Here is a 23,577-nt window from a genome sequence, read left to right on the forward strand (position 1 = left end):
CCCTTCCCTTCCCTTCCCTTCCCTTCCCTTCCCTTCCCTTCCCTTCCCTTCCCTTCCCTTCCCTTCCCTTCCCTTCCCTTCCCTTCCCTTCCCTTCCCTTCCCTTCCCTTCCCTTCCCTTCCCTTCCCTTCCCTTCCCTTCCCTTCCCTTCCCTTCCCTTCCCTTCCCATTTCCCTTCCCATTTCCCTTCCCATTTCCCTTCCCTTCCCATTTCCCTTCCCTTCCCATTTCCCTTCCCTTCCCATTTCCCTTCCCTTCCCATTTCCTCTCCTCTCCTCTCCTCTCCTCTCCTCTCCTCTCCTCTCCTCTCCTCTCCTCTCCTCTCCTCTCCTCTCCTCTCCTCTCCTCTCCTCTCCTCTCCTCTCCTCTCCTCTCCTCTCCTCTCCTCTCCTCTCCTCCTCATCTTTCTCATCCTTCTCCTCCTCCTCCTTCTTCTGTCTCTCTTTTTTTTTTTTTTTTTCAATCTGGGGCAGTCTCTTGCAAATATTCAAAAGAAGCATCCACGCACAGGCACTATCTGTTCAAGCTACCGATCTTAAATACAAAGCCCTGGACTACAATGAGAAGTAAGAGGGGTTGCTTTTTTGTTTAGCTTATTTTTTTTCCTTTTTTTTGGTGTTTTTTTTTTTTATTATTATTATTTTTTTTTGATTGTTTGTTTATTTGTTTGTTTGTTTTTAATACTTAGAAATGGTGACAGTAGGATTACACGCAGAGGAAACTCCACTGTGTCAGATCCGTTGAGAGGCTAAAAATACGTTCCCTCTTTAGAGGGGGGGGAGTGACTGGCAAGTAGTATTAATCTGAAACAGTCTGAGGCAGATAGAAGGATTATAAAGCAGCTCATTTAGGACCGCAGAATTCATTTTCAGTCACTCCTTTTCAAAATGCTCGGTGACTCCCGCGTGCCCAGCAGAAGGTCTCCGAAAGCAGTGCAAAGACAGCAGGGAAGGACTTTAGCCCACTTATGCACAATTGCAAATCTCTGAGGAGAACATCATTAACTGCACTCAAGTGACAGCCAGGATTAACTTGGCTGAAACCAGCGAAGAAACATGCAACGCTAAAATCGAGGGTGCCACAGAAACCTGCTAGGATAATCTGCCACTACAGCAGCCTTAGGCACTGGAAACCAAGAGGTGCAGTCGGGTGCCTGTGCCACCCCCCGTGACATTCATGCAGTGTTTTTTACTTGCTTTAAGAGCCTGTTTGCACAAGCAGATGGGTGTGCTTGTGTGCACAGATTTTGTGCGTGCAGAATCCGTGCATGCATGCACACGTGTGCTTGTGCACACACGCATGGGCACACATAAGACACATCTCCCCTGCAGAGAGGCAGAAGGTCCTGTCCATGCACACCTCTGCAAACCACTCAGCCTTGCAGCCCCTCCCTGAGTTTGCCCCCAAAGCCCATTTTGCACGATCTGCCTTCCCAGGAGTGGGGGATGAGGAGGAGAACAAGCCATCCTCTTTAAAAATGCACAGGTCACTGCACAGAGAAGGGAAGGGAGGGGATGCAGCAGAGCACCTTTATTTATTTTTGCTTTCCGTCTGCCAGGCTGGCTCTCCGAGGGCCCCAGCAGCACCCTCTGGTGACCTGAGATCTCCCAGACAGCCAGCAGCTGCTGAGGAGCCGGGGCTGGGCTCTGCAGGGCTTTTGCCATTAGAGGAATAAATCATTTAAAAGTCTGACAGTCCCCAGTGGGGGAGTCTGAGGTCTCAGATAAGCGATGGAGGAGAAGAAAGAGATGCACTGGTGAAGGTGACCTCTGTGCAGTCATCCTGTACCAGGGCTTCATGCAGAGGGACAGTAGCTTGAGCAGATTATGGTGGTGTGAGCAAGAGAGAGGCCCCTATTTCTGCCTGCAAGGAGGTAGTAAGGGCTTACTGATACCTCAGCACCTTGCAGGGTATTCACTCAGTTAATCCTTGGGCATGGTGTCCTCCTATACCACAAACACCTGCAACAGCATCACCCCAAAATGTAGCCTTTCTGTCATTTCCTGCCCATAATAATGGGCTCCTGCACACGCATCAGTTCTCCTCTGCTTCCCACTCTGCCCAGGGAACGGCAGATCAGCTCACAGCTCTAGTGTCTACCCTGCAAGCATTTAAAAGCATGGACTGAAGGCATCCGAAAGATTGCCCGGAGCTCTCAGATTAAAATCCATGCTTTGTAATGTCAATTTCAGTAATCTACTGAATAATCGTAGAATAATTTGGCTTGGAAGACATCCCTGGAGGTCCAACACCCTGCTCAAAGCAGGATTCGCTTCAAGCATCCAAGACAAATAAGGTTGACGAGGCCTCCATCTAATGAGGTTTTGAATATCTGCATGGACAGAGGTGGCACAGCTTCCCTGGGCCCCTGTTCCAGGCTGCTTCCCTCTCACTGGGATTTTTTTTTTTTTCCTTTATATCTAAACCAATTTATTTTTTTTTCCTTATGCTTCCTAGAAAAAGATGATGTCTCCATTTTCTCAATGATCCCGTATCAAGTAGGTGAAAGCAGCAGTGTAGTCCCCACTCAGCCTTTCTTTCTCTCCAGGCTGAGGACAACAAGCTTTCTCCTGCTCTTCTCTCACTCTGTATCCCCCAATACCCTGGCCATCATAGTGTCTGTCCCTCTGCTGGAAAAGCTCCATTTTGTTACATCTCCCTTGAACTGGGAAGGTGTAGGACTCCACACTTGTTCTGGGGGCACTCCATGAAGTTCCCGTTTGCCCATTTCTCTGGCTGGATTGCAGCCTTGACCTCCAGCGTGTTGTCTGCCCCCTTGTTTCCAGGGAAAGTGATAGCTGGCACATGAGTCGGCTTTTAAATGGCACTTGATGTCTGGTATGTATGGCTTCTGAGATCGGGAAGCAGGAAACTCAAAAAGGTCATTGATTGACTGGTAGAACCGTGCCTCTTCTTTTTGAGGTGACAACACCAGACTCACAGTGAGCACATTAGCTGAAGAATGAAAAAAATATAAAAAAATACCTTAAGACACTGTTAGGGAGAATGCCCTGCTACATATTTTCTGGAAAAGTCAAGTCCAGTCCAAGTCCTTTATGTTTCAGGACTGGTCCAACCGAGTTTTTTACGGAACACTTCAGCTTCTCCTTCCATTTGTGGGCTGGGAGATGGAGCTGTATTGCTGGCCCAGGTGATTTTAATCTCCTCTAATGGAGAAAGGGAGTTATTTTTAGGTTCAGGAGCTGATCTAGAACTAAGGCTTTGATATGCTGCTTCCCCCTGGCCAGACCAGGAGGCCACTAGCCAAGAGGCTATCAGATGTTAAACAAGCAGCAGTTACTTCTGACCAACAGATCTGAGAGCAGGTTAAATTTCACCATGGTGTATGGCACAATGCAGTAGTTTAAAGAGATCCTGAGCAAAATTATTCCCCCCAAGCACATTGTCGTGTTGGTTTTGCACTCTCCTAATGTCAAAATTGACTTGCTTACTTTGGGAAAAGTTGCCAATTGTACATTTTCTTGCCTGCATTCATGTCTAGCCTATGAATTTTTATGTAACTGGCTCTTATGTATTTTTAATGCAATGGCCAATACAGAAAAGTATATGCAGTTATATTCTCTAACCAATTCTTTTTTTGTGTCTCACTGTTTTACTTAAGTCTATTCTTAGAAAATACACCCAAACCTCTTTTTTTTTCTACTATTGCTTAGGCCTGGGATAAATCAAAACAAGCTACTTTGCCCAGGAGGAGATGGGGTATGACAGGGCCCAATGAACCCTCCTGAGTCTGCATTGATGTCTGCAGGATCCCTTGGGTCTGTCTGCATCCCATGTCCCATGCTCTGCAGCACCAAGCCCAAAGGAGAAAAGCCTTGTTGGGATAGAGTTTGCATCTAAGTGCTGCACCTGATCAAATCAGCTCTGGAAATACCTACATGGCATGGTAGGGAGATGTGCTGCCCTCAAAGCCCATCCAGTCCCAACTCCCCACCACGGGCAGGGACACCTCCCACCAGCCCAGGCTGCCCAAAGCCCCATCCAGCCTGGCCTTGACAAGCCTGCTTTCCCTTGTGCTCATCTCCAAATTCAGACCTGTACGCGCACCTAGAGAGGCTTAACCGGCCCCATGGGAGCTGGCAGTGTGTGCTGGAGCTCATTCATTTCTTGATGTCCCTTAGCAAGCATCTTATGGGAGCCCTGTACCCAAGACATGCACCAGCTGAAGACTGGGCCACTTCAGAAAAATGCTCTAGCTCTTCCCTCTGGCTGAGATGAGACAAATAATTTCAGAGTTCAAATAACAGTTCACCCACATTTATATCATCATTACCTGATCTCATCCATTGCTCTCGACACGCTCATGAGCCAGGCTGGTCAGCTCTGAGCACACTCTTCCTATCAAGCAGTGCAGAAGGGATTGTTCAGGGTTATGGGCAGTGTGATTATAACTTCAGGGTGCTCAGAGGGTGACCGAAGCAATGTGGGAGCTTTCTCTCCAAGCTCAGCTGCCCATGGAAGAGAGGCTGCCCACAGTGAAGCGAAGTCTTTGTTGCGATTAATATAGAGCTGACTACTGCGTGGGGAACTCAAATCATCTTTCCAAGTATGAATTACCTTACATCTGCAGAGGGATGTAATCTGCCACTACGCTGCCAGGTCACCTACCTCCGGTAGATTAGATGTGGGGGAGGTTTGCATGTGAGTCAACAATGGATTGGCAGCTTAGTAGATTAAAGGACTTCAGCAGAAATGCTTCTTCCTAGAAAAAAGTCTCCCTGGGTGTATATCCTCCTGCGGAAGCATTCCTTTCTTCTACTGGAGAATCAAAATTAATAATAATAATAATAATAATAATAATAATAATAATAATAATAATAATAATAATAATACAGTTTCTTAAAGATACTCATTTTTAGAGGAAGAAGGAGCTTTTTAAAATAAAATAAGAAATATTCCCAGCATGAGGTAGATTAGAAGACAAAGATTGTGAAGTGGATGTTACTTTCCTCACTCACAAATGGGAAAGCCAAAACTTGCTTCTAAATCCTGGCATTGGAAATACAACTCATTGGAACTGGGAATTTCATTCAGAAGTTGAAAAATCGCATTGGAACTCCTTGTTTTTAAAAATAACATTTCTCCCGAAATAGTAAGTTTTTTCCTCCAGATTTGGGGTTTCCTGGGGGTTAACATGACTTGTGGAATAATCCAAGCAGAGCTGGGGGTCACACAGCTGTGGTATTTTTGCTCTAAAAACAGAAACTGCAACACACAGTGCTTAGGTCAGCAGCCTACTTGTGCAGCTGGGGATATAGATATTAGTATTTCGAGTGTGCCATTATTATTTTTAGTGCATACTGTCCTATCATCATCATTACCTGTTTAACCCAATTTTCAACTGCTTGCGTGGATGGAGTGGTATGCAGTCCCAGAACTAGAACAAGCGCAAGTTTTACACCATTTTATTTACAAGTACCTTCCGATCATTGACTTGTCCATTTGGCCACCAGCTTTTCATCTGACATACAAGGCAGATCTACAAGCATCATTGTTGATACAAACCTGTTCCATCCATGGAGTATTCCAGTGCTGACTTGACCACTTGACCAACTGGGGAGACAGGTTGCCCAGTCCCTAGCACAAGGGTCTTGGAGGATGCTAGACCTCCTGGCCAGATGTATTGGGATGCTCAATACATCTTGCTCTCTGTGAGCAGTGCAAGCTAACATGGCAAGATATTTCATCATATCACTTGTGACCTAAAGCCTGTCCCAGTGAAAGCATGTTTTCTTCTGAGCTCTGACGATGAACCAAGAAGAAAGGAAAATCCTTCCCATTGGGTTTTGGGGGACAGGACAAAATAAAGCCCTGTTAGATGCAAAGTGCAGAGCTTGAGGATGGTTTCCTGTCCAGAGCTGAGTGATTTCCTACTTAAAAGCTGATTAATCCAAATGCTTTTCAATTTAGAAGGCAGAGATCAATCAATAATTATCCCATTTAATCCCAACATAAATCCTTTAATTTTTTTTTAATTAAAAGCAGCCAAGCACCACCGGCTGGGATACACCAAATTGCATTAAACTGGAGTCCCAGGGGAGAGGAACAGGCAGCAAATTGTGCATGTGATTTTCTTCTTTCACTGCTGGGTTTAATGGCTGTTCTCTCTGCCTCCTGGTAGAAAATGATGAGCTTGGGGATATGTCTGGCAATGAGGAGGCAAACTAGACATTTCTTCCAAGTGTGCAGTGACTCACAGACCAAACAAGTGTGCCCTTTCTGAAAGGAGGACCAGAAGGTCACCAACTCCTCCTTTCCTGCAACAGGGCCCTCCAACAGGGGCCCTGGTCATGATAGGGTCCGTGAGACTCAGATTTCTTAGCAACATGTGAGCAATGTTTGGACAACTCATAAATTGGGCTCTTGAGCTGAGAAAATTAGGGGAACCTAGTGTTATGGTACGTCCCAGTACCCGCAGCCTACACCAGAAGTCTCTCTTCATGACTGGCAATTATCACAGCGTAATTATGGGTCTAATAAATTATTTAATGGAAAGAGTAAAAATGTTCCTAGAGCTGTACATCAGCTGTCATCAAATTGTACAGCCACCATGTCAGTAAACACTGCAGGACAGCCTCAGGGCGTATGGTAAATGCTTTTGTTTGCAGGTTTAATGTGGTGGTTGAATTATGAACACTGCTTGCAACCCATTCTCAGATACATCAGAGTTCTACCTCTGTCGATCTAAGTAATTAAGCTGGAATCACACCTTTCTTCTTGATGCCAATGAAATCTGAATTAATTTTTATTTATTTATTTATTTATTTATTATATAAGCATGTTCCTGCTAAAACTTAGAGGTAAAACAATTAAAAAAAAAAAAAAAGCTACTAATTAAATCAAGCTGGGCTGTGTGCCTGAACAACAATTCCATGCTCCTTACCTGCAGTAATGAGTCAGGTGTGGGACATAGCTATGGAAATGAGAGGCTCGTGAGGGTGGAGGATCCTTTCTGCAGAAGAAAATAAAGGCTGTGTCCAGCCCACCTCCTCCGCCCCCAACCTAATAAGAACACTGCCACACTTTGAGACACTCAGGAATTAGTGAAAAATGGTGATGTTGCCCATCACACAGTAAAATGACGAGGTGTCCTTAGGAGAGGGAAGCCCTTTCCATTTGTTTCTTCTCAGCAGATGCGTGTGGCAGTATCTCAGCATGACTGTCTGTAAGCCAGAAACGAGGAGTAAGGCTGGCAGAAGCAAATACAGACAGAAATATGAGACGTTCCCCTTGCTTGCAGAGCAGCTTCCAATGTAACAAAACTACAATTTTTCTCTTCCCCCAATTTGTCAGCCTTTTAAAGACTTCCTTGGATTTTAAAAGGCTGTTTATATTGAACTAAAAAAGGAGTTTGCAGCACTGTCCAGTGACAATGAAGCCTTTGTTGGCAACCACAGAACAAGGGACTGCATCTAAATGCCGCCTCTTTGCTGCTTCCAGTGCTCTCTTTTTGAAGCGTGTGTGTAATTTAGCCATCTCTGTAAAAGCAACCCTTCCTTCATTTCTTGGAGTTTGAGGGTTTATTTTCTGCCAGCTGCTCTTTGAAAGGCTTTGAATAAAGCAAAGTTTAATTATCCATAGGGAAAAAAAAATGCTAGTTATTTTCTGCAGCATCCAAGGATTTTAAATGATTGTCTTTTCAGAAAATATGTCACACCTGGTGTAAGTTGTGCTAGAGCCACACCATGCAGGCATCCCCTAAGGTGGTAAGCTTTACCTAAGGGGTCCCTAGAGAGTATTTTGGATTACAGCAGGGGCTATAGCATCTTTGAAACGTACATCACAGATCATTGCTCCATGGACTACCAGGGGTGTACTGAAGATCAGATCAATTAACTGGACTGATATGTGCTGGCCTGGCCCTTATCTGTCGCTGCTGAGGAACATGATACTAGTTAACACGGTAAGTCACCTGCTGTAGTGGCTCAGGAATGAGAATGTTTCAGTGATGCTCATTAGCATGACCTGTGGGAAAGGAGTGCCTGTTCTGACATTTCCACGCGTCTCATCTTCCTGAAGGGAAAATGTGTTTAAAAAGAAGAATTCAAGACGTATGCTGGCATCTGAGGCAGTCACCAACACGCAGAAACGGAGCCCTGGGTGTTAGAGGAGAGGCTGGGAATTGCAAGGTTGGTATTTTCGTTGCTTTTGAAACTGCAGAGGATGTCTGGGAACAGCAGGCGGTACCACAAGACCTGTGGCCGAGACCCCAGCAATAATCAATACCCTAGACTTTGGTTCTGGGCACTTCTCTGGCTCCTTGGACATCCCACTTCCCTGGAGCAGGCCCTAGCAAAACCCTCTCTTAAATCTGATGGTGGCTTGAGAAAACAAGACAAATTAGCAAATGCAGCATTTGCAGATGTTCCTCTTGAGCTTGCTACACACTGAGTTCCCGTGGCTCCTGCATTTGAGTTTCACATTGAGGGTGGGAACAGGAGACACCCCCCTGCAATTCTGACCAAGCAGCAGCCTGCTTCTTCCATCGTTTCCTCCTCAGATCACTAATGCCCCAGGATTAACAATTTTGCCGACTCACTGGGTGGCTGGGGAATGTCCCTGGGATTGGCTGCAGCTGCTGCTATCACACCGCGGGTGCTCTGTAAGCTCGTTAGCTCTTATCAGCATGGTAGCTCTCACCCACACAGCGCTGCCCCAGCAACACCACCATCAGGTTTCATCAAGTGTCTTCTGAGGATACTAAACAATGTTGGGCTCTTGTTGTGATGGAAAAGGCAAGGTGAAAATGCATGCCCTGTCCTGAGCAGAAAGCAATGAGGTTTGAGGGGGTTCCTGGCTTAGGCCCTTCCTGAACCTGGGCTTGGCCTTCGTTGCAGCTCTTCCTCACGTTCATGTGAAGTTATCACAGACAGCTTTGACGTGCCTTGAGAGCACATCTGTCACCATTCAACCCTTGGACTTCTGAGGGGAGGAGGGACCCAATGGCAGCTTGGAGATAAGGCCTGAGAGCATGGTGTGATTTGGTGCTCCCTGGGGATCCTGGGGAAGAGGGATTGTTCCCCATGCAGGAGCACAAGGGGTCTGGGAGACATGTTATCAGATAAAGTTTCTTGTTTCACAAAACATTCTGCTGCCTGGTGTGACCTTGTTGAAATCCACTCCAGAATGAGCAAGGCCAGATTTTAGTCCTTTTATGCCAACGCCTATTAGTTGCAGCAGGAGCAGGTTATGGCATTCAACCAGCTGAAGCAGTGCATCTGCAGATCCTTCCTTTGGCTTCCAGCCACTGGACAAAACACCCCTCTTGCTGAATGGTCAGCCGCGATGATACGTGAGGTTGAGTCCATAACACAGCCGTGTCGATTTAGGCTACCATTTTAGGCCGCACCATGTGCCCAGTACAAGACTATAGATGGAGTCCACGTCTTCAAGCAAGGGTCTCTACAGCTGATACCAGAGGGACAGCCCTTGCTGGAGGAGAGGGGTGGCCAGTGGGAGTCTCACACTATGTGTGAGACCCCTTTGGCATCTGTTCTCCAAAATGAGGGGGCAAGGGTGATTGGCAATGCTTATGGACAGCATGCAATTTAAAAAGGGACTGAAATATCTGTTTTTCCTATTTGGAAAAAATCTAACAATTTGGGGAAAGCTGTTTCAGAGAAGACACTGTGTAGTGTTGATTTACATGCTGGCACTGACGTAAATCATAGCTAGAGCAGCTCACAGTGCATCTTTTTCACTTGTCCCCTGTCAAGAAACCCATGCCTATGGCTTCCAGTGAGTCCAGTGAGTCCATTCTCCCTTCTTTATGTATGTTATCAGTAAAAGCATTTTCCTGTTGTTTATCTGTTAAGACAGCAGCCTGTGACAGACACTTGCTCCTATGAGGGTAGAAGACGTCCTGACTGTTTCACAAATGTGAGTATCCCTAGGCTGTACCACGACGCAAGGCAGCCTCAAGTTACCTTGGCCCTGGCACTCCCAATGTCTTCATTTTTCAGGATCTGTTCCATTAAGTAAAAGACGGAGCAAAAGAAGGCATATTCCAGGAAATTTTCTCATACTTTTGTGTACTTCATACTTCTCTGTTATTAAGGAAAAACAGAAATGAATCTCAGGACAAAACAGTATTTCTAAATTTGTGCTGAAGTACTGGCAGTATGTTCTTCTACCATATACTTGGTACCTAGCTAGTGAAATCTTCCTCACTTCTTCTTCCTCAATAAAATTTGACAAAGTCCTTCAGGTTGTTTCTCCCAAGACCCTACCACATTTTCCTACAAAGGGTCCAGATGCGTGGGTAGAGACTCTGGAAAATGTCCTGACATTGGATTTCGACACATGCAACAGAGGGCAGAGCTTATTCTGTCTCTTACTCTATGATCCTTCTCCATTTCAGTCCCAGATGTGGCCCCACATGCTGCACCAGCCCTATTAAAGCAGATGTTTCCTGTGGGATGTGGGTGCAGAGCTGCTCCTTGATGTGATCCATAGCCAGGCCTCACATATATGAGCTCAGTCCAGAAAGTTTCTCCTTTCTTTCTGCTCTTTTCTCTAGGACAGGCTTGACAGAAGGGGGATTGGAGCCCTCAGTCTCTCTGTGGAAGATAGCCTCAATACTGCCCATTAGGCTAACACAAATGCAAGCAAACAAGGCAAATGTCTTTACATGAGAAAGCAGCTGGCTGATGACCTCCCACAACTGAAGACATAGACCACTGCAAGCAGGCAGCAGGCTGCAAGGAAGGTGCATGGAGACATTGTCAGGCAAGGACTTGCCCTACAGCACAGCACTGGCAGCCTAAAGCATGGGGATTAATTTTACCATGCGTACTTTCACTGGACTGAAACCAGCTTGCACACAAGGCCAGCATCCCCTCCAAGGCAGGTTCACCCTGGGGTGTGATTCACATGGCTGATGCATTTCTGACCACGAAGCTTTAGCACCAGTTCCCCCCTAGGACTGGGGGAAAGGAGAGCCAAATGTTGTTCCCCTCTCAAAATCTCTTTTCACCAAGAAATCAACTCTGTGGTGAAGCCATCTGTTGTGAGAAGTGTTTGCTTATGATTAACAAATCTCCATATTGTAAGGAAACCAAATCTCTATATTAAAAAATAAATCTTTTTAAAGGGAAAATAAACAAATAAGCATGGAAAGAAATTCCTAGCCAGTGCAATGTATACATGAAGGAATGCCCTTTCACCCAGCACTGAGTGACTGCAGTCTGTGGGAGCATCCTCCTCTGTGGGAGCACAATCCCCGTGCTGCTAGGATCACTAACATAAATACTCCCAAATGTGACTGCCTACCTTGTTTTCTCCCTTTCTGACCCTAACAGCAGGGTAGAAAATTAAAACAGAATTTAAAAAATCATGAAAAAGTTCATCCTCCCTCTTTTTTTTTTTGATTTTGCTTCTAACTTTTCAGCATCTATGATCATATTTTCAGACTGCAATAATATATTGTGTACAATATTTTCTCTACTGTATGACAAAAAAAAAATGCTTTAAAATATTCTTTAAAAGTTGCTTAAAAATTGTAATCACTAGACTCCTGAAGCCAGGGCCTTAAGGAAAGCCCAGACCACTGCAGAATAGGTAACTTGGGGAGCAAGCATTGAGCTCCCTCGTCCATGCTCTGATACAGACCTCAAGGCTTCTATTTCTTCTCCCCAGATTAAGAGAGACTCCATTTTGCCCACTGAAGTAGTTTTATCCCTTTATTTGGCGGCTACAAGGATTACTGTGTTTAGTAAGCAGTGACCATACTGAATTACCAGACCCGCAGGCACTTGCTACCCTTGGGTTGCCAGCATTTTCACAGTATGTGGAGGGAATTTTTCCCATTTTAACACTTGATACCATGCTCCTGGTTTTACAAACAAGCCAGATATCAGTGCTAACACAAATATCTGATTTGCATTCAGTAACCTTTGTGTCTGTGTCTCCTGAGAATACATTTCCTGACTTTGTATCACCTTGTAAAATACTTACAGTGAATGGACAATAATACACAGAAATTACTCCATGGAGCAACCATCCGATATGTAAAGTCAGGAGTTCAAAGAGGATTAAGGATCACTGGCAACAAGCAAGCCGCATTGCTTGTGGATGTGGAAGCAGCCACAGCTGCTCTGACTTTTCATACACCAGAATTATTTCAGCGTCAGTGCAGGATTGCTCCGCAGTCTTACCTCTCCGAAAGCTGTTGACCCATATACGTTGTATTTAGCAGAATTAAAGGTCATGGGGTTAGGAGAGGCATCCTGCCTAGCAGATACTAAGAAGTTGCTGGCCACTCGGTGTGTAAAACTTTCTTGCATGCATGCAAGACTGAATTCAGTCTCTCTTCATCTAGACACTTACCATCTGTGCCATATAAAAAAGACAAAGGACTTCTCATCTCGTTCACATCACACCTCTCAGGGCAAAAGGATGCTTCTTCTAGTATTTGGACTATCATCCCAGAGAGGCCATTCTGGCAGGCTCATGTGAATTGTATGAGCATTTTCTTGCTAAAAAATTTAAAAAAACTTTCCTGAGATCAGAGGTGATAGTGCAGGAACGAATTACTGTAGAATAAGATTACTGGAGCAGTAATATGTGTTCATGCAGGCTGGGAATATTATAGCAGCCTTTTTCAGTTTGATAATAGAAAAGTAGGTTCGTGCAGTAACCTCTTGGGCCCCTCTCTCCATCTCCTGTCTCTAGAGCATTGTTTAAATGCTTTTGTATAAGACAGGGCATCCAGAATTTGGAGATGAAATTTGAATTTGGAGGTTTCACAAGAGATGAAACCTGCCTCCTGCAGAGTCCTTGATTATGGGAATAGTGGTTTAGAGCTTAATTAATGCAAACAAGCATTACAAGCTCCTGTTGGCTACCAAGGTGGTACAGGCTTCTTGGTGCCATTTTGTCTGATGAAGTCTTGCTAGAAAATGACTGCCAAGGGAGCATTACCTGGCACTGCAGGTTTCCCTGCATGGGCTGGCAGATATTTTAATCCTCCCCTCCAGCCTTGGCTACACGTCCCTGCCATGTACTGCTACCACACCATAGTGCAGCACAACACTGGTGCTCCTCACAGCGGCTGCACACAGCTGTCTGCCCCAGAAATAACACCAGGTGTTATTTATTGAGGGATCTGTCAATTATGCAAGGAAAGCCATGCTTAGTGAGGCCATGTCTTGCTTTGACTGGATTTGTCACGGACAAGAGTAACAAATTCAGGAGGGAGGGTGCAGCAAATGCAATGGCTAGTGCTGACTCTTGGGAGCAGGTCAGGGTGTCAAAATGTGCAGATGAAGTCTAGAACTTTTTATTATTTATTTATAATTTATTTATAAAATTCATTTAATTCTACAGTACAAGCTTGCACCAGTGTTTGTAATCTGGAAAATTTTGACCCCTCACCACAGTCTCTTCTAGAAAACCCACCTCTCTCTTCATGACAGGGCAAACAAAATTATGGAGAAACCAGACTTTAAGAGAATTAAAGAATTCAGATATGGGTCATGTTTCTCTTTACTGCTGTGTTTAAGGCTGAATAGCTAAGTGCTATTCCCTTTGGGGATGCTCACCTATATTCTGGCCATGGATTATGTCACTGCAACGTGGACAGTTCTCCTTCCATGATTTATCCATGACTGTGAAGCCTGTAAATGTAAATCCAGAATATTTTATGTGGGGCAGTTTTCCTTCTAACTCTGCTGCCTTGCCTGGTGATGTGGCCTAATTGTTGGAGAACATCCTCTGGAAGCCAGGTGTGGAGTATAAGTCAGTTTAACCATAACGATGAGGTTTTAGAGAACTCAAAGTTTATCAGCTTCTTTGAGACATGGGGACAATGTGCCCTGACTAATGCAAAGCCTTAGAAAGGTTGCTCCAGGGGTTAGGGGGCACTGGGTGGATTAAGGTTCAGTTCCTGTCTCTGAGAGACTCACCATAAACTGTGTTTCTCAATCCAGGATAGCAACCCTTGACTCCAATGAAAGTCTATAGAAACAGGCGATTTCAGAGAGCAATTCTTCGTGACAGCCATATCAGGAGAAGACAAATGACCCTGTAGAAGCAACTATTTCTCTCCATTATCTTAAAGACAGCTTGGTGCGATAGTTCAGCTGAGGTCCCTTGGCTGAAGAGTCTCATCCTGGCTCTGTCCATGCTTTTATGCTCCTGGAGCAGTCACAGGTACAGTCATGACAGACTAGACATACATACTGCATCTTTGACATGAGATATTTCACAATGGCCACCCTCTGGACAGCTTGTCCATGTGTTCATAGACTGACAGAATGGTTTGGGCTGGAAGGGACCTTAAGGACCACCCAGTGCCACCCCCTGCCATGGACAGGGACCCCTGCCCCCAGCCCAGGCTGCCCCCAGCCCCATCCAGCCTGGCCTTGGGCACTGCCAGGGATGGGGCAGCCACAGCTCCTCTGGGCAGGCTGGGGCAGGGCCTCACCACCCTCACTGGGAAGAATTTCCTCCTAATGTCTAATCTAACCTACCCTGTTTTAGTTTAAAGCCATTCCCCCATGTCCTACCACTACACCCCCTGCCCAAGAGTCCCTCCCCAGCCCTCCTGCAGCCCCCTTTAGGCCCTGGCAGGCCGCTGGGAGGTCTCCCTGGAGCCTTCTCCTCTCCAGGCTGAACAACCCCAACTCCCTCAGCCTGGCTCCACAGGAGAAGTTCACACATATGTCCATATGTTTCCACACATACGTGCGCTCAGAAATTCCTATGTTGAAATCCAAAGACTTGGGGGCCTGCACCTGGGTACTCCATGCCTGGACTCATGCCTGCAGTTTGTTACCCACCAAAGCAGCTAAACTGCTCCAGAACAGCTTCAAAAATCAAGATTTGTCCTTCTAAGTCTCGGTTCCCAGCTGATAAAGCAGGAATGATTGTGTCTCTGTTCCCTTCAGGGTTTTTGTAAGGACGAATACAGCCAGGCCTTGAGAAAACCAGTTCCTATAGGAGCTGTGGGGAGAGATGGCATTAAAACACCTAACTGCCATTTTCAAGAGTGCCTCTGACAGAAGCCACTGGCATTTGGCTATTTAGGGAAAGGTCAGCTCATTCCCCAGGAAGAAAATTCTTAAACAACTTCATTGAATGTTGCATTAAGTTTGTTGTGCTGATTTTTTTTTTCAGATTATGTAAAGTTTAAACTAATTTTGAAGGGAAGGAAAAGTTTTAAATCCCCGTATTCTTCTCTTGTTCTCTCTGAATGTAATCTTCCCCTAGATAAGCCTCAGACAGATGTTTATCTTAAGCTCATTCTCACACCAGATAGTGTTGGAAAGTTGGAATGAAGATGTCAGGGGACCTTATAAAAGAGCCTCAGTGTCAGTGCTCAACCCTCTGCTCCTGGTGCAAGGTGCTTGGTATGATAAAGATCAAAATTAAGCAATAAAATTACTGTGAAGGGCACACCACTGAAGTATAACCTCTGATAACAATGACAGGGGACAATGAACCCTCAAACCATCCAAGACCATAAAACAACATCCCGTAGTCCCCTACTGCTGGGCAGAGGGGGCTGCAGACTGCAAGACCCCCAGAGGTGGCCTTGGCCGTAGCAAGAGCAAGTCCTTGTCACATTGGACACATCTTGCCTTGTATTGATTTTTGCAAACAGTTTATAGGGTTGGAAGAAGACAACATAGGTGATGGAGAGAGAAGTATGAAAAAGCAAAAGAGGGAAGGGTTAAAAAATAAACCAGGATTAGATTGATTTATGTAAGATGACAATACAGGCTTACGGGCTCAGCTTATATAGGTATGCCATGAAGAGAACAGGCAAGTGCAGGAAGAAATTATGTCATGTCCTTTCCTACCTGTATCTGTCTTTCTGTTACTGGGGGGCAGATTTTGGCAGAATCTGTCTCAGCTTGAAAAGACTGAAGGGAAAGGGGATTGCTTTGGTTGTGATAAAAGGATCTGGAAAAAAAAATAGAATTCCTTAATATATCTAATAGAGGAAAGATGTAAGAAAATCACCTCTAAATCAAGAGCTGCCAGTAAGAGTCAGTAGGGTTTTATGCTCAGTTTCCCATTTACAAAGATGCATCCCCAGCAGCAATTTTAATACCCAGAAACAACGCAGCACTGCTGGAGGGACTGTGCTATCATGACTACAGCCAATTCAAAATAGAATAGCGCAAACATCACCTTAAAATGCAATGTTTTAGCTGTGATGACTTGTGATTCCATCCAGCAGCTGGCCCATTCCCACATCACACAGATGCCACAAAAAGAACTTGGCAAATACTGATTACCCACAGTAATGAAACAGGATCAGGGGAAGCTTTTGCCGCACAGAAGTTACAAACATGCAGTAAAAATGATATTTGCCTTTAGAGGGAACAATGCAGGCATAAAGTGTGAGGAGCAATGGGATGACGCAGCCTTTAGCCTTGAAATCTGTCATTAATTCTTGCAAGAAAAAAGTGGCTTTTGACCGCATTGTTCCCTGTCAGAGCTGATCATTTTCCTTTCTCAGCCTGATCTTGGCCACATCTCCATCCTAAAGCAGCAGGGAAGAGGAGGTGGGGGCATGGTTACAGAGGTCTGGCCATGTCAGTGCCCTGCCCAAATTGCAGAGAGGGTAGAAAAGAGGAGTCAGGGATCAGGCACCATCTTCCCTCTCTCCCACTGTATGTGGGAGTTCACCTGAAGTCCACCTCTGACTTCAACATGGAGGAGGTCTGAGCTGCTGTGTGGGCGCACATCCATCACATCCCTCTGCCTGTAATGAATTTAGCGGGGGAGCTCATTTTGCTGGAGGAAGATCACAGAGATATGTTAGCAGGAACTGAGCAGCGGGGAAGTCTCCAGACAGAGACAGAAAGGAGGAGGAGGTGTTTTAGGTAACACCGTGCATGTAGGTGTGAAACACATTGATTTTCCAGCCCCAAATTGCAGTGCACATATTTTAATTATAACTTCCTGACCTTAACCAAACAAAAGCCATGAAAAGAGACTTGTTCTTGTTGAAATATTTTTAAAATACAAGCTGGATTCTTCTTCTTGTGTTTTTGAGCTCAGAGTCACAGCAGTGAGATGGGTTTTTACAGATGATACAAACTGCTTGTGCCTGTTGAGAGGGGACTGAATATGTTCACAATATATGTTGCAGGCAGATTTGAGCTTGCTTTGCCAGTGCTGAGCCAAACAATAAAAGAAGCCCCACGGACATATTTGTGCTGGTATGGGCACATTGCCCTGTGCTGGGCAATGCGGGGCTCACCAGCAATGCAGCGAGCTTCTGTCCCCAGATGCTGTGCAGTACTCCTTGATAGCTGTGTGCAGAGTGTGCAGCACCCAAAACTATCTCCTGTTCCCCCCTTGTATCTGCATGGACAACTCAGGATGCTTTTCTCTACCATCATCTTCACAAGACAGCTTAGCTGTAAAGACAGGTTAGCTGTAAAGGCACTCAGCCCCATTAGGTTGTGCATCAATCTCTGAAAAGCTGGCTTTAATCATCACTCTCCTGCCAGCCTCATGGACCATTCCCTGTTATATCAGGATGGCAAAAATAAAATAATGAAGAAAGAAGCAAGCAAAAGCTGTGACCATCAACATGGCCTTCATAGCTGCTGTGTGTTTTCTGGCTGTCTGGCCTGAAGCGTGTATACAGACTGCGTCCTAAGTGCCCTGATAAGATTGGGGCTCCAGAATGTGTCGTCCTGAGAATGCTTGCTGCTGATTATCTGCCAGCTGAAAAACTTTCCCAAGTTTCCCGGCCATCAGCCCTGACACCCCGATTCAGACCAGATGACAGGCAGACGCGATACCGAACAGCTTTCGTACCTCAGGGTGATACCAAATTGGCTGAGAACCCGAAAGCTTCCCGTGAGCTGTTGAGTTGGGTCTGCTGACACGGTGGTGGCTGCTGAAACCTGCCACCCCTGCCCTGGTAGCATCCTGTGACAAGCGTGGGATTTGTCCCCTCCTGAGGCCCGGGGCACACTTCATCCTCCCACAGCCAGTGGTCAGGAGGAGGCTTCTGGTCCTGGCCAAAAATCTCATCCTCCCTTCTCCTCTCTTCCAGTCTGACAGATGCAACTTGGGCGTGAATATACGCAGCTTGTGAGCATACATATTGCTCCAGCACAGATGTGCTTAATGAGAAGGACATGGAAAGATGCTAGAGACCTTTGTGGTGGGCATCTGTGTTCTTCAGAGAGGGGGCATTTCCATGTCCTAGTGGGTAATGATTATTTTAAAGCAGGGGGGTTGACATTGAGCTGTGCCACTGAGTGACCTCCTTGCAGGATGCTCACTGGTGTGCTCCCAAGACCATTCATCTACCTTTGATTTGCTGCCAGTATCCTGATTATTAGATATTTAAGCCATTTATGGAGGGAAATAATATGTGGATTTATTTTTCCATTTTTCAACAATAAAATAAAATATTAGGAATAAAACTTAATCTTCTTACTGTATACATCCCTATAAATCTTTACATACTCAGCAGGGTGTTGTGCAGTTTAATGGCTTAATTAGTAAATGTTAATCAAGCACTTCTGATATCCTTGGGTGAAATATGATGTAGAAGCACAAACTTAGGATATGTTTTCCACCCAGTTAACATCAAGCAACCTGTAGGAAAGATAGCTCTTTACAGAGCTTGGGAAAACCCAAAGAAGAAATCAAACTGCCTGCTGCTCCAGCTACCATCCACCAACAGCCCTGGAATTTTCTGGTAACCCGTGCCTTACGGGAAGGACCAGCACTTTTTACAAGAAGCCAGTGTTGTTCAGTCCTGCAGGGTGGTGAAACATGCTTGGCACCAGAGCCATCCGTGCAGCCCCACAGTTTGAATTCCAGACACTGGTAGCACTAGAGAAACCGCGTGGAGAATCTGGACTTGGACACTATTTCTGGAAGTCCCCCTCATTGAACAGTCTAAAAATAGCAATAAATGCCCCAGGTCCTTTGTGAGCAAGGTGGCAACTAGGACCCCATCAGATCTTGTTCCCACCTCTGCAGGCCCAGCTCTGGAGTCTGCATGGAGTTATTTGCTTTCTTTCCACTTATGTATTTGACATCCTTTAGTAGCAGCAGTTTTAATCAGAGATTTTCGGATCCAGAGCAAACACAAAGACATCAATTTCCCCACGTGCATGCAGTGTTGTTCCATGTGTTCTGCAATGATGCTGAAGCCTCCACACCTCCAGCTGAGCTGGGAATATGGCCCATGCCACTGCCACACAATTTCAGACAGAGGTGGGCAAAAAGCCTGTATTTTGGACAAATAGCTCCTCAGGGAGGAAATCCTGGAACTGAAATGTGTATTCTAAGAAAATGTCAGCTTGAAAGGTGGTTACAGGTGGAAAAGAAAGCTCTTAGACAACATTGGGAGAGTCTAGGGCCTGTCACTGTGTTCCTTCATAAAACGAGACCTGGTTCCTGCCTTCCCCTTGCCCAAGGGATGCTGCCAAGTTGATGTGGAGAGGGGTGACAGGCAGGATCAAAGGTAAGAAACAGCTCCCAGATTGCATAGACTGGGAATCTTCTGTCTGCAGGGCAGATAAACTGAAGGAGGACATGATAGAGGCATATAAATTCATGAGTAGCCTGGAAAAAATGAATAGGGAAGGAGACTCTTGACTGCTCTGACCCAAGGACTAGGGAGGTGTCAAACAAAGAAGCAAGAGATGGGTGGAAAAGAAAGACCTAAAATGAGATATTTTGTACCCTTCATGCTTTGGGGTTCATCTACAAAATATTAAAACATTTTTTTTCAGATGGTATTGATTTGGTTCTGCAGCTCTGGGAGATGCTGTTCCCTCTGTGTTATTGGGCACAAGTGCTGAAACAAGACCACTGCAGGGAGACACCCGAGTTCAGAGCCAGCACATGTTAAGGTTTCTGTCTCTGATTTCACAGCCCTGAGGAGAAGGACCTGGGGGTGTTGGTGGATGAGAAGCTCGACATGAGCTAGCAATGTGTGCCTGCAGCCCAGAAAGCCAACCGTTGGCAGCAGGGTGAGGGAGGGGACTGTCCCACTCTGCTCTGCTCTCATGAGACCCCACCTGGAGCTTGCTCTCAGCTCTGGGCCCCAGCACCAGAAGGACAGGGAGCTGTTGGAGTGAGTCCAGAGGAGGCCACGAGGATGCTCAGAGGCTGGAGCACCTCTGCTGTGGAGCCAGGCTGAGGGAGTTGGGGTTGTTCAGCCTGGAGAGGAGAAGGCTCCGGGGAGACCTCCCAGCGGCCTGCCAGGGCCTAAAGGGGGCTGCAGGAGAGCTGGGGAGGGACTCTTGGGCAGGGGGTATAGGGATGGGACATGGGGTAATGGCTTTAAAATAAAAGAGGGTAGGGTTAGATTAGATATGAGGAAGAGATCGTTCACTCAGAGGGCAGTGAGGCCCTGTCCCAGGCTGCCCAGAGGAGCTGTGGCTGCCCCATCCCTGGCAGTGCCCAAGGCCAGGCTGGATGGGGCTGGGGGCAGCCTGGGCTGGTGGGAAGGGGCCCTGCCCATGGCAGGGGGTGGCACTGGGTGGGCTTTGAGCCCCCTGCCAACCCTGCCTGTGTGTTTTGTTCAAGAGCACCCATGGAGACTGGGCAAAGGGCAGTAGCTGAACACTGATTTTCTGCATCTTTATTTCATTACCGAAATTCTGCCTTTCATTTTATGATTAAGTCAAGGCTCATTCTTCCTTAATCCTTGATATGATGACATAACAATCCCTTATGGATCTACTGCCTGACTCTTTTCCTTCTGAAATCATTTCAAAAACTTGAGGTCACCAGCCCCTTTAATGGAAATCTGCTGCCATTTCCTTCTCTCAGGAAGGACTTTTGTTGTTGTTGTTTCAATTTTGCTGGACTTCTGCAATGTAGTCACAAGATGATTCTGATCTCACTCTCATTTAAATCTAAATAAATTGGAAACATCACCCCTGGCTTTGCTCCAGATCACCAAAGTGAAGAAACTGGCTCCGAAGTATGGAACAAGGAATATAGCCAAAATACAAAAAGCTGATAGAGGTCCAAATCCAGATCTATCCACAAACAGTCTTGGTCTTCTGACTCACTAGACAGAGACCTGACCGTGCTCAGGTATCTTCAGTGTTAGAGAAATTTGGAGGAATCTGATGTTCTGCTTTTAGTGTAGGCAAAGTGCAGCAACAAAACAAACTCATTCTGTTTAGTGCTTCTTATTTTGATTATATTAATTCTGTTCTCTCTTCTTAACTGACTATATTTTCACTCTTTCATAGCATAGGCCTTTCAAACACTGCAGTGCCAGTATTGCTTCTTATCTGCTATGCTTCAGCCCTATAATATCCCCATATATGCTGAAATAGCACAGTGCTTGGATAACAAAAGAAATCCTTGGGTTTTGAAGTCACTTTTTAGTTAATCACTTTCTTATTTGGAGATCATTTAGGGCTCCCTTTCAACTTTGAAATTACAGCCCATACATTTGTGTCTATTTTGCCCCTCAAAACACCTTGTCACTGAATTATTCCATGCGGGAACTTTCTTATAACTTATCTCCTCCTCTGACTTGTTCACACTTAAAGGTCACGGTCCTCTGCCTCTGATATCACCAGCTCTCACTGTGAAAAGGGTTGGAGTCCCAAACTGCAGCAGGAATTTGAGGAGGAGGAGACAAAAGGCTCCATGACAAAAGCATCTTTTTTTTTTTTTCCGATAAAATACAGGCTGTTGGAGAGCGTGGAAAATGAGGGTAAGAGAAAGGAGATGAGAGCATTGAGTTGCAGCTTCACACAGCATGGGCATTGCTAACCAGATCTTGTGGCTGCATGCAGAAATGTGCCCTGTGTCTTACTTGCACCCTCCACAGTCTTTGCTACCCAATTCCCCATTTCTAAACAATGCATTTTTTTAGAAAATGTGGGATAGCAGCCCCTGTCCTGCCTGCCTGATGGCAAGGGGCACTGCAATAAACCTCTTAAATGAAGCCCACATAATGTTCAACTGAGTGTTTGTACTCAGGACTGGATCCCAAGTTAGGAGGTGAAGTCAAAATCAAAATGTGGGCATCTTGTCATTACCCTGAATACACCTCAAAAATAAAATAAATAAATAAATAAATAAATTACATGTATAACACAGAAAAACAAACAAAAATAGTAATGTTTTGTTTTTTGTTTTTGTTTTTGTTTTTTTTTCTTTCTGAGCTGTTTTTTGTTAGGGTACAAATCAGAATGAAGATTCTTTGATTTCAGAAGAAAGATCACCTAAAGGAAAGCATCAGGGAACTGTTAAGTGAGATAAATGGAATTGAAAAGGGCTGGACTTGGTTAACACTTTCAGCTGGTCAGACCCTACAACCAGGTGTCCTCAGCAGCACCTATATGTACCAATTAAAGGTCAAAATCCACCAGAAAAGTTACCAGTGTCCAGATTTAGACTGGAATCCAAAACACATGAGGTCCAAGTTAATTTGCCTCTGATAAAAGGGGAGGTCTGGCCAGCAGCACCCTTCTTTTGCTGTTATTTCAGTAGCAGCTGGAAAAGAAAAGTGAGGATTATTCTCAGAGGAAACCTATACAAGTTACACAGCACTGGCTTCCATTTGGTTGGAAATGCATTCAACCTAATTGAATTTCCTTTGGAAAAGCAAAAGCTTCACTGAAAGGATACGGTGCTTTGCCACACTTTGAAAGTAATAAAAGCTGTTGTAGAGGCTTTGCAAAAAGCCAAAGCAGCAGTTTCTCCCAAACCAAACCAGATCCCACCATGGTATATGATGCAGAGACAGATAGATAGGCAATTATAAAGTGATGTAGAAAGAGATGGGAAGGTATGTATAAATAAACAGAAATTTGCAGAGAGTAAATGTGGGTCTCAATGGACGTGTACAGTCTGCCAATACATTTGCAGGGGAAGAGGATTAGCGAGCAGTTTGGCATAGACTCATCCCAGTCTATGGAGCAGCTGTTCTACAATTAGGAGGACCTGTTCTTTGTATGTATTTGGCTAAGTTGAAAACTATTATTGAGAATCTAGCTGCCCCACACACACATGCCGACTTGGTGAATATTTACTTTTTTTGCTTTCCATTGTGAGCAGAGATCTGTCCCTCCAGTCTGAAATAGATGCTGCCTCTGTAAGGGCAGTTTAAGTGCTGTTGCTGTGAAATGATACAGAAGTGCTAGGCTCTAGTGTTGATTTCCAGTAGATCCATGTGAATAATTGATTTTGTTTCTTTATTAACAAAGGAGAAAACTTAGAAGTGGGAGTGGAATATTTAATAAGAATTATTTTTTCTTTCTTTTTTTTTTTTTTTCTGACTCAAAACCAGGCTCTGTCTTGTTTTCTTTTTCTTTGCTTTTCCCACCAGTGTAAGTTCACAGTAAGCTCACTGGAGACGTGAACATCTGTGTTAGTAACTGTGAGATGTTTTGGGGGGAGTCACGTTGATGCATTACATCTAGTTTACATCCAGAGAGCATGGCTGGTGCCTGGAAATGGCATTTCCCTGGCAGCACACCTGGTTCTCCACCTCTCTGCAAAACTTGGCCACCACAGCAGCATGCACTAGCCACCCCAGGTTGCTGTAGCAACTTCATTAAGTTCAGGCTGAACTGAGCTGATTATGTCCCAAGA

At 45.2% G+C, this 23,577-nt stretch overlaps 1 long non-coding RNA gene across 2 annotated transcripts; it reads left to right on the forward strand.

Annotated features, from left to right (window-relative positions):
- The first annotated feature begins 409 nt into the window (after positions 1–409).
- On the forward strand, positions 410–11,344 carry LOC137852078 (uncharacterized). 2 transcript variants are annotated; one of them, XR_011093641.1, is made up of 5 exons: positions 410–566; positions 3,675–7,924; positions 8,041–8,150; positions 9,837–9,900; positions 10,541–11,344. It is a non-coding gene; the product is annotated as an uncharacterized lncRNA (long non-coding RNA). The 2 variants fall into 2 exon arrangements; XR_011093642.1 differs by lacking the exon at positions 3,675–7,924.
- Positions 11,345–23,577: the final 12,233 nt, after the last annotated feature.

Source organism: Anas acuta, chromosome 2 (assembly GCF_963932015.1).
Source record: "Anas acuta chromosome 2, bAnaAcu1.1, whole genome shotgun sequence".
NCBI classification, from domain to species: domain Eukaryota; kingdom Metazoa; phylum Chordata; class Aves; order Anseriformes; family Anatidae; genus Anas; species Anas acuta.